Source organism: Microtus ochrogaster, unplaced genomic scaffold (assembly GCF_000317375.1).
Source record: "Microtus ochrogaster isolate Prairie Vole_2 unplaced genomic scaffold, MicOch1.0 UNK35, whole genome shotgun sequence".
Taxonomy (NCBI): Eukaryota; Metazoa; Chordata; class Mammalia; order Rodentia; family Cricetidae; genus Microtus; species Microtus ochrogaster.
In genome coordinates this window covers 1,348,999-1,361,046 of record NW_004949133.1, presented here as the reverse complement: position 1 = coordinate 1,361,046, position 12,048 = coordinate 1,348,999, and positions in this window count along the sequence as shown.

The window sequence follows — 12,048 nt, the reverse complement described above, 5'->3', positions numbered from 1 at the left end:
TCTATTGTTTATCTGAAGCCAGAAGCCTCCGGGGGAGATGATACACTCATAGCAGTTCCTTATACCATCATTACCCCTTTCCTCAGTCCCATCATATTCAGCCTCAGGAATAAGGATATGAAGAATGCTTTTAGAAAGATCATTAGGAAGATAGTAGTACTGAAAAAATAATCTTATTATTGTTAAAATATGGTCTTTCATTAATCCATGGAGCATTTGCTCTGTGACGGCCATAGGATGGCTTGGATATAGGAGCAAGTGATTGGGACTTTCACCTAAGGTTTCCCAGGTATTTTCTAAGTTTGCTCAGGAAGCTCTCTATCCCTAGCCCTGCTTCTCTGAGTATTCTGCCAATCAATTTCTGGGTATACGGTATCTTTCCCAAGTGAGAAAGGAAATGCAGCAACATGCTAAGCAGCAATATGATCACTGCACAAACAGGTATATTTATTATCTAATGATTAAGTCTTAATTTTTTTCTGGCACAGAAAGACATTTGGTTAGACTTTCCAGTAGAAAAGCTATTTCTGGTAGGAGATATATGTTGTAAAACCCAACAACTGGCCATTTGTGCAAACATAGATATGCATATGGACACACACATTCTCAAATACATAAACCCACACTGTTGAGTGTCACACCACACTGATCACAGATTGACTAATAAATCCTTTGTTTGTTGGTGTGGAAGGTCCTTCTGTCTAGGTGTTGTTTTTATTGGTTAATGAATAAAGAACTTGCTTGGACTGTAACATGGGAGGAGGAAGGTGGTGTTAGAGAGGATGCCATGGAGCCACTGACAGAATCAGACATGCTGAAACTTTGCCTGTAAGTCACTGCCAAATGGCAATAACAGATTTGTGGAAATGGGTTAAAAAATATAAGAGTTAGCCAATAAGAAGTTAGAACTAATGGGCCAAGCAGTGGTTTAAATAATACAGTTTCTGTGTGATTATTTCAGGGGTCTGGGTGGCCAGGAAAGAAACAAGCAGTCAAGTGGCCTCCTCCAACTGTGACATCACAACTTCCAAATAATAACTTTTAAGTATGGGAGAATTCTTTTAATACATTTAATGTGAATAAATATGATACCAGTACCTGGATATTTTGTCATTTGAAAAATGTTTGATATTTAAATGTATTTTTATTCTCTATTGCCAAAATAAATAAATGTTCAAATAAAGTTTCTGTGATATTGAGATATTTGATGCTCCCCCCAAAATTTTGATAATATCAACAAGGTAATAAATGTATAAAACTTCTAATATGAGGTAAAGCTAGTCAGGAATAAAAAAAGAAACCCTGTACAAATTGTTCAATGGAAGAATACTGAGACCTCTTACTCACAATTCAGGCCCAAAAATCTACAAAATTCCTTGAAAGCTTTTCTCAGCTTTTCAGTTAATTGACTGGGATGCCTATAAAACATATAAGTTATGTATAAGGACATGGTACATATATGATGTTTTAAGAAGACAAATGAAATAATGAATAAAAATATTCACACATATATGGTCATTGAGGTTGCTACTTGCCATGATGACTCTTCCTTTGCTTTGTGTGAACTGGTGTTTAGAACATATCTGCAGCCACGGTCTGTGTTACCATCAATCTGCTAAAATCATTTAAGTATAAGTAATGTTCTTTTAATTTATCTCTACTTTTGAAACTATGTTTTCTCAATCCAAGGAAAGCAGATGTCTTGAAATAAATAGTATTTGCTCATTCATGATGTGGGTAGATGATGTTACATTTAAATATAGAATTGAAGCTGCAGGATTCTATTTTAAGTAAAATAGTATGCAAAAGACCAAAATGTGTATATTTACTCTTGTGTGTGGAAACTAAAAAAGATAATCTGAACCAGGGTCAGTTTTTACTAGAGCCTGAGAAAATTTAGCAAATAAGTAAAAAAAAAATTATATGCTATAATACTTAACTAAGAGGCAAGCTGTACCCACTAGTGCATTCTGCTGTGTGATAACTATGGGGCAACCAAGAACTTTCTAATTGGATTGAATTGAATTAGAGACTCATTGCAAAGGAGAGATTTCGTTTTTAGTACTTTAAATCTTGCTAAAATGTGTTTTTAAGGAGGCGGTCGTAGGACTTGGAAGGTGAAGGTTTACACTGTTGTTTGGCTAAATGCCCATGTTGGCAAACTGCTTTCTAAGTATTATGTTTATACCCATCAATAGAGATGCTCAGTACCTTAATCAAAGAAGTTCCTTTTTACAGTGGATAGTAGTTAATGTAGCGATTCACAATTGAGCAAATTTCTGAAACTGGAACTACAGCCAGGGAATCTGGTAGGCTAGCTGCAGATCTTCAACTATTCCTTACAGCACAATTCCCCAGTGTTATGTCCAGCGCTGTAGCAGACCAGCTACTATAGCCTCCCTTCCACTCCCCTGCCCCCTTCTTCAGTGAATCATACAGATCTTCTCCCCAAACTTCCCTTGGCTCACACATCGCTTTAATCCCATCCACTGAGCCCAACTGGTATTCCCTGGGAACCCACAGGTTCTTCCGGCTAGTAAAGCAGGTAAGCTAACTGCAAATATCCCTCCATCCTCCAAACCCAGTCCTCTAGTCTCATCCCCATCTCTTTAGAAGACCATCTGTTTTGGCCTCTCCCCAGTCTCTGCCCTCATTTCCAGGGGACTAAGAATATACTGTTCTAAAAATAAGTAAATAAAAAGTCACAATAAAACGACTCCTAATGAGATTTTGCTATACTCACAGATCTGTGCATTGTGCAACTATCAACAGAGAAGCTTCCTCCTGCATCAGATGGGAACAAATACAGAGACCCACAGCCAGATAATATTCAGAGAATGAGACACCTTGAAACACAAAACTCTAAAAGTGATGTCTCCATCAAATCCTTCCCGTCAGGATCCAGAGAACCCTGCTGAAAAGGAGGCAGAAAGACTGGAAAATCCAGAGGAGATGGAGAATCAAGCAAACAAAAAATCAACATGATCAAAACTTATTTGAACTCACGAAGGTTGAGGGAGCATGTCCAGTTGCTGGCATGGATCTGCCCCTGGTCCTTGGCTTGTATTTTATGCCTTCCACTTAGTATTTTTATGGGACTCCTGAATGTGAACGTGTGGGTCTCTGTTTCTTGTGCCCTCTCTAGGGCTCTTTTATTTCTGTTTACTAGTTTTGTCCAACCCTTATGTGTTATTTTTGTTTTAACTTATTATATTTTAACTTTATTATTATCTCTTAGAAGCCTATTTATTTTCTAATGCGAGACAGAAATAGAGTGGGTCTGGATGAGAAGGAAGATAGGGAAGAGTTGGGAGGAGTAGAGGAAGAGGAAACTATTTAATCCATATATATTATGTGAGAAAACCAGCACAAGATCAGAAGGCCTGCTCAAGACCAAGCCAATCAAAATTCCAACACAGATGGGGCAGGGCCTTCCAGGGCCTCACCTTTAACTAAGAAGTTGTCAGCTTATGGCTGCTAAGAGAAGGGTCACATTCCTTTGGGAGTGTCACCTCTTGTAGCTTGTTCAAGTCCCAGTGGATAGCCCCCACACCCGTGCCTATGTGGGCAGCACTAATTGGATATAATGGGTTATTAATTTAAAAGTGAAGGAAGTCATGATGTTTGGAGGGAAGACATGTTAGGAGGTCCCAGACAGCCTGGGAGGGAGTTAGTGGGAGGTGATATCAACATACATGGAATACATGTATGGAATTTTTAATAACCAAAAAATATCATTCAAAACTTACATAAAAGATATTATAGATAAAGGCAACTATGAAAATTCAAAACACAAATATGGATAGATGCTTTATGTCTTTACTTCCATTTGCTGATCTTAAGGAGTGACTATATTAAAAATGTAAATCCAAAATAAAAAAGACAGAATTAAATGCCCTGATGAAACAGTCTCCTATTATTTGGAAAAGACTTAGACCAATAGATTTATGCTCTAAAAGTTTATTCCCCTTTTTCAATATGTCAGAATTGATATGGAGGGATTTGAAGAGTTGTAACCTAGTGTAAATTAATTTAATCATGGAAGTTCTACTCCCATGAATGGATGGATCCTTTATCTTGCCAGAGTCATGTCCTATTGTAATACAATAGTTCCATAATCATAGTATAGCAATACCAATAGCACTATCAGCTTCTCTCTAGTTTCCTATTTCCTGTATGTCCATGTGGCATCTATCTCTCTCTTTCATCCCTCACTTCACATATGTTTCTTCCATAGTGCTAGCCACCTTGGGGCCAATTTGATGGACTCTTCAATGCTGTTGTTATAGCCTCCAAAATGTGATGCTAATACCCTCTTTACTTTATATGGTGATCATATAAAAGGTGGCCAGCCTTCCAGAAGTCCAGGCAGCATGGCTAATGGTGAGTAGCTGACCACTGCAGTTATGTGAAAGAAAATAAAAATCTACCTTGCTTAAGCTATTGCCTACTGTCTTGTTATTTCAGACTGTAGATACGCTGTGTGGCAAAGGTTTACTTTTTTCTGGCCTCCTCTGGTACCAGGAACACATGTGGTATACACAAACATGCACACAGGCAAAATACCCATGCACATCAAAGAAAATAAAAGTAAATGAAAAATAATAAAATAAAGGCAATTAAAATCTAAAGAGAAATTTTCAGGAAAGAGCAGTCAAATAATATACATAGCAATAAATACCTTAAAATACAAATTTAAAACAATTTAGACTGATGACTGCATATTGCTTACATTATGTCAGAATTATAGTCTTAGATGATTTTAATCAAACAGGAAGGTGAGGAGAGGTCTATGGCAGACCACTAACACTATTTATTATATATAGGATCTAGGTAAGTACACATAGGTAATCTCTGGAAATCCTAGACTGAATCCCACAGTGGGAATCACAGAGCGGCATCATGCATGTCGAGTAAAATGGATCTGTGTGTTTTTTCCATCTCCAGGAAGAAGCTTCAAGTAGTTCTGCTGCTCCATTACTGAAGGCACTTTCTGCCATTTGCACACACTCCCACCTTTTGAAACATGTTGTTCCTTAACCTCCAGAGCACTGGACGGTTGTCCCTTCCTGAGTCTTGTGATCCCCCTCTTGGATAAATTCTGATATTTTAATAATCCTTTGTGTCAGCCAAAATAGCTTTTTCAAAGTTTTCTTATTCATCCTTCGCTGGTCCATTATCCCTCTTTCCTTTGTCCTCCTCGTCTCCCTATCCTCTCTCATTGACTCTGTTCCTCTGTTAATCATATCAAACACGATCCTTTACATTTGTTAAAGGATCAGAATTACATTATGAAATCTAAGACCCAAGTCAACATTTCTAAGCAATGATGGTGTGTATCAACCTCTTCCTCGCACTCATGTCAGTAATGATTTTCTCTTGTGCTTTACCTGTGCCTTCCTGGAGTTATCATCATCTTTTCACATTTCTCAATCTGTGGGTCAAATCTCAATTTGAGGGTCAAATGACCCTTTGACAGGGGTCTTCTAAAGCAATCAGAAATCACAGGTATTTACATTACAGTTCATAGCAGCCGCAATATTGCATTTATAAAGTAGCAACAAAAATAATTTTATGGTTGTAGGGTCACCACAAGACATAGAACTGTATTAAAGGGCCACGGCATTGGGAATGTTGAAAACCATTGGGCTATAGGCTCAGATAAAACTCTAAAGCTTTGGTTCTGTATAGTCCCATCTAATCTGTCGAAAATTATGTAGTTGTGTATGATTTAACAAGGCCTTCATATTCTGATAAACATTCCATTAGGTAACTGTAAGTGTCTATGCAGGCCTAGATGGTATAGATCAATCAAAGACATTGTAAATACAAGCTATCTGGGGCTGCTGCAGATGCAATATATATATTATTTATATAAAACTTGCTTTATTCACAAGTATAAAAAAATCAAAAATAATAATGACTGGGGTGTAGCTTGGTGGTATAATGCAAGTTTAACATGTCTCAGGCCCTGAGTTCAATCTCCAGCATTGAAAATAAAATTGACAAAAAGTACAATATAAAAACCACACAAACTCCACTGGCATGGTTGTTTATTATCATTATTAGCTTTAAAAACATATAAAAGAAATATACTCTAGAGTTACGCTGAAGTAAATAATCCAGTAAGTCATTTATTGCCATTAAGAAGTATGCCATGCACACAATTTATGTTTCAGCATTTTATGAAACTAGCAATGCCTTAAGATCATTTACACCAGCATCATAATAAACTCCCAAATAACACTGCTTCACTTCGCTTAACGATAAGAATTTTTCAGCTTCCTTATCATCAATGAGACCAATAGTGTATATGACTGTGTTAGCATCTCTACTGCATCTCTACTGTTCTGCAGTCACAGGAAGATCTCTTTTCTGCAGGGAAGATAAAGAACATGTGTTTATTGCAACTGACTCATCCCTTACTATGGCTTGATAAATGATTTTTACTTTTAGTATGAAAAGAGGTAACCTGTTTCATCTGGGACAGCCTAAACAGACCAAAAAACAAAAACAAACAAACAAAAACAAGAATCCACCTGCCCGTGAAGCCAGTGAGGAAATCCAGATTGAGAGAGAGAAAGAATTCATAACCTTCTTAAACTGCCTTGGCTGGGATCCTGGCATCAGCAGTCTGCAATTGCCCTTCTGCCACCCTCACCACAGTTATTCTGAGGTCCATACCATGTATCATCCTAGCACCGTTTCCTCTAGAAACAGGTCTGGGGGAAAGAGAAATATAATCAGGAAAGGACATCTTTTGTGTGAAGCTTATAACTATGGAAGGAAAAAAAAAACGTGCATCTCCAACCAATAGGCACAAAAATGGTAAAGTGCAAAGATGGATGAGTTTGACAAACGATCATCTCCTTAAAAACCCAAACAGAGTTTCTGAGATATCATTCATCTGCAGCTCTGACTTCCTTATTCATTTCCTCAACAGAATTCTAGTCTTGAGTTTTCATATCTATTTGCCTCTTCAACCCCTTTGAGATCAGAGTTTAAAAAGCAATGCATTGGAAGGTTGTGCCCTATTTCATTGCAGTTCTGTCTTCCTTTAGGTCACCTGTTTCCTAGGAAAACAATTCTCTCTGAGGCATGAGACTTGGACCGTCTTGGAGAAACATGGGTCACCATGACAATATGTCTTACGGGGCCATGTCCCTGATGAGAGACAGTTCTGCTGATAAGAGCTGGCTACTATCGCCCCTGTTGGCTTTGGGGCCCAAACTGCTCACACTCTGCCCTATTCTGCCACAAACTATTCTAATTTCATCATGAATTATCAGGTCTGCTGAAGGGGATGTGGAATAGGCTATGCCTGCCAAGAAGCAACAGGAAAACAGACTTAACGGATACCCAAAGATGAGAAGAAAGTGACTGTGGAACAGGGAACTGAAGAACCAGGTGAGCATCTCAAAGAAAACGTGTCATTATGCAGGCTCCTCTTCATTCCTTACAGTAATCAGACCATTCATAAGGTTGCAAAGCTCTTGACTTTCCCTGGGTGTCCAGGCTGCTTAAGTTCTGGCAAATCTTAATTATTCAGCATCTCATAGTAAATGCCCTGCTGTGATTTCTTAGACCTATGTTTTATGATTATGAAAATGGTAAGCAATAAATGTTTTTTTTTAATGTTTGCTAGTGTAAGTATATTCTCAGGCATAGAAATGCTTTCATCTCGTTTCTTTACAATTGAATGCAATGGTGACATACTATGGAATATGGGGTGATACTTTAACCCATGTTTAAATGTGTTAAAAATTGACAAAAGAGGGATAATTAGCCTTTCCTTACCTTGTCTTTGGGTCTGGAGACTTTGACCTCCTTTCTATAGTTTTTCATTAAATAAGTAATAGGTTGTTGCAAATGACAGTCAGCCAATTGTTCTGTAGAACATGAGATCCTAGTGCTTCTGTTAAACCACATTGGGTCCTCATCCAAACTCTCTCCTTCCCCCTTTCCCCTATACTTTCTCATCTCCAGCAAACACTATTTCATTCTCTTCTACTTTGGGGTCAACATTTTTAGCTCCACATACGAAGGATCACATACAGTGTCTGTCTTTCAGTGCTAGCTAATTTCTTCCATTTTGCTGAACTGGTAATTTCCCTCTTTTATATAATTTAACAATATGCCATTGTGTGTGTGTATGTGTGTATAAATGATTACATATATTATATATAGTCATAATTTCTCAGTCAATTATTACTTATATGCATGTGTGTGTGCGCGCTTGTGGTTGTGTGTGTGACTATGAACGTAAGTATGCCAAAGGAAACCTCCTCTCTGATGTTGGTCCTCACCTTCCGCCTTGTTTGAGACAGCATTTGTTCCTCACTGCTGCAAACACCGAACTAGCTCACCTATGAGCTTCTGGGGTGGTCCCTGTCTACACTTAAACCTCTCTGAAGACACACTACTGAGATTGCAGAAGTACAGTGCTCTCCCAGCCTTGCATGGATCCTAGCGATTTGAACTTAAGTCCTTCTTCAAAAGCATGGTGCTCTCTCAGCTCTACATGGATCCTAGAGATTTAAACTAACATCCTTCTACTTGCTCCACATACATTTTACTCAGTGATCCATGTCCCTGTTCCCTATAGTCCTGTCTTGAAGAACAAAGAAACCGATTAAACACCGCAAATATTGTGTATATTTCAGCAAGAAACAAAAAGTATGCAAGCATGTCTTTCTGATGTGAACTTTATTTGCTTTTGAATATCCCCATGTAAGTCAGATAGCTGAATACATGGTGAATCTAGTTTTATCGCAATAAAGATCTCCACACTGTCTACCACAGTGGCTATACTATTTCTCATCCCAACAACCACAATAAGATTTATTTCTTCCACATCATTGCCAGCATTTCCGGCTCAATACTGGATGTTCTAAGTGTAGTCGTATGATACCTTATCATGGTTCCACATTCATTTCATAGAAATATGTTTAAGTAGGGATGTAGTAAAACTCTGGAGGTCTGCAAATATATTGGACAGGGCAGAAATTTAAGGAAAAACTTAAAAAGCTAAGAAGTGGTAAGAGGTAGGAAATGACCTTGTTATGCTTAAGGGAAAACATTCCTGGGCCTAAAGCCAAAGCTACTATGTCTATATATGAACAATGAAAGTGAATGTGATTTTGAAATATAAACTGATAAACTCTGCCTTTCATCAGCTGTCAACACTTAACTTTTTGTCTCATTTCACTGGATGATCTACAAGACATTGTAGAAGTTTGCTCCTACAGCAGGATTATTTGTGTTTAAACCAGGCCCACCATATCTCAGATGCATGCTCTTTAAAAGAAAATATTATCTTTCTGTATTTGCTGTAAATAGAGATAAAGGTGCTTTTGATCATTGTGCTGTTGGGAGCACTGACAGCACTCAACAAATATTCAGAGCCTGCTACAGGCTACCATGTTCCACTGGAATGTCTTCCTTACATGCCAGTGACTTCAGTCGTCCCCACAAAAGGAACTACTATATCATTTGCTAGGGAGTTAATGTTCCTTTTGTGTTTATCCAAAGAAGAACTGAAGGAAATTGAGAACTAGGTGATCTTAGCTTTCTCTGGAAACTTTCTGTTGGAGGGCTTTGATAGTGTGTCTTCAGATGAAGGCCCTGTTACTTCCTGTGCAACAGCATCCTCACAGTCCCAGACATGGGGTATGCAAGTTTCCCATCTGTTGCATGCAGGAGTTTGGAGCTGATTAGGAATTCAGGCAGGTTTGCTGATGTAAATAGCCAAATTGGATCAAGAGACACTTTTATATTTTCAGGTCCATATGCCCATGGAATCACAAAGTTAGTATAAAATAATAAATTGTTTCACTCTGTGGACAAATTACCTTCAACAAGGAAACATATTTGGAGGATTTCTCAAGACACACACACATACGCACCACTATTAATTTCTACTTAGAATTTAAGTCACCAAGTAAGAAGAGTGCATTTTAAGATATTGTCAACATGTCGGTTAAAATGTCAGGCTCCTCTGTCCTGTCACGTTCTGACAGCATGGTGAAACCTAGATATCATGAAAGTTCTGGAGTACAAGCAGGAAGAAATAACGGGTTCCCAGAAGCAAGAGCAAACAGATTTGAAAAACATGAGGTTAGCACCCATGAGGCCCAAACAGCCTGAAGCAAATGAAGCAAACTGAATCCTTACTGGGGAGTCCACGTCGGGCAGTCTCATCACAAAGCAGATTGCAGAGAAGGGAGGAAAACATGACCCAACTCATATCATGGGTCAGACTTGCCTTGGCTGGAGGAAATGTCCTTGACCACGCTGGATAGCAGCAGGATTTTGTTGTCAGCCTCAGGAGAGGGTGAGGAGAAGTGACTCCAGGGAAGGGTGGGAAGTTGGGATGATAGCCACCTTTGAGCTCTGGATATGTAGATAATTTCAGTCATGGTGGGCTTCAGGGGGAAAGTGGTGTCAACCCATCTGAAGTGAAGGAGAGAATGGGTTTGCTGTGTCCCTTCCCGCTCTCCTTTTAGTTCCAATGTTTCTGTTTTAAGAATAGCCCTGGACAAGTTGGAAGTTTAACTCGGTTTCATACAGTGCTGCCACCAAATGTAATAAAAATTACATTTGTGTTTGCTTCAGTTTTTTTTTTAATTTTATAAAACATGTATCTGAATGAAGCTATGTAAGATGATGATAGATCCACACATACAAACAAGACTGAGATCCATTCTCCTGATGTTTGGTGGGAGCTTATTGCATCTTAGTCACTGTTATGTACAGTGTCTAACTGTCCACAGGGAACAGTGAACGATGTTACATGGGGATGGGGCAATAACAGCATGTTTCTTGGTAAACCTCTCATCACTCCGGCTTCTTCAGCATCTGAGCTTACCCACCTCTCTCTGAAGGGCCTGCCAGCCTGTCCTAACTCTCGGGAAAGTATCTAGTTCATTATTTCACTGATTTCCAAATTGAGTTTAATGGATATTTTGGGGGTACATTTTACCTCCAAGATCGAGGTAGGAAATAGTATGAACCTCATCATCCAACTTCCTCAGCAGTACTTCCTAAAATCAATCTGCTTCAGGAAGAGCTTTTTTTTCTTTCCAACTTTCCTGTTCGAAATCGATTTCTTCTTCTTGATTAGGACAGGCATAGCTTGAGTATTACGGTCTGAAAGGGCCCCAGAGTGTAAATTAGTGTCAGGGTCAATCAGAATTGAAACAATGAAGGACAGATAAGGAGGTAGCAAATTCTCCTGTGAGCTAATTGAGTTGTCAGCTAATAGATCAATACAAATAGTTCTAATGATAGATTACTGTGTAATTTCTGCATATAACTAATAAAAAGTTGAAACAATTTGGTGCTGTTCCCATAGCAAAGCAAATTTTATTCTCAGAGCCATTGGTGTCACTTTGGGGGATTTAATTTTTCTCAGTGTTTAGAGTTCCACAGTAAGATGCAAGAATAGAATTGTTGCTGGAATCTTTCTCATTTGGGATAATATGTAGCCATGGTTGCATATAAAAATAAAAATATTCAATCCACATTAAAAGAAGATAGCTTTTCAATAAAATTTTAATATTGTAACAATACAATTTTCCAAACTTTGAAAGATATTATACTGTTAGGGCTAAATGTATACTAATTATGCAATATGTAGAGAAAATCTTTTATGAAGCACTTGTAATTCTAAAAGCTCAGAAACAAACAAAAGAGCACATAGATAGATACAGAGAAATCAATAAAAGAATTGCACACACACACACACACACACACATACACACATATATATATATAACCATGGATTGCAAATCCTGTGATATACTGGGTGTTGATATTACTATTTGCATTAATTTACATAATTTAAAACAGGTATTAATGGATACCATAGCATCAATATTTAGATGCCTCAAATAGATGGAGAGGTGACATAGTGGTTTCATTTAGATTAGTATTTCCTGTGCACTAGGATTAGGGTCCTTTAACTATGTAAGTGTCTGGTTAAAATGGTTAGCAACCTGATGTACCACATTTTCAAATTTATTTGAAGAAGAAATGTGACACGCACAA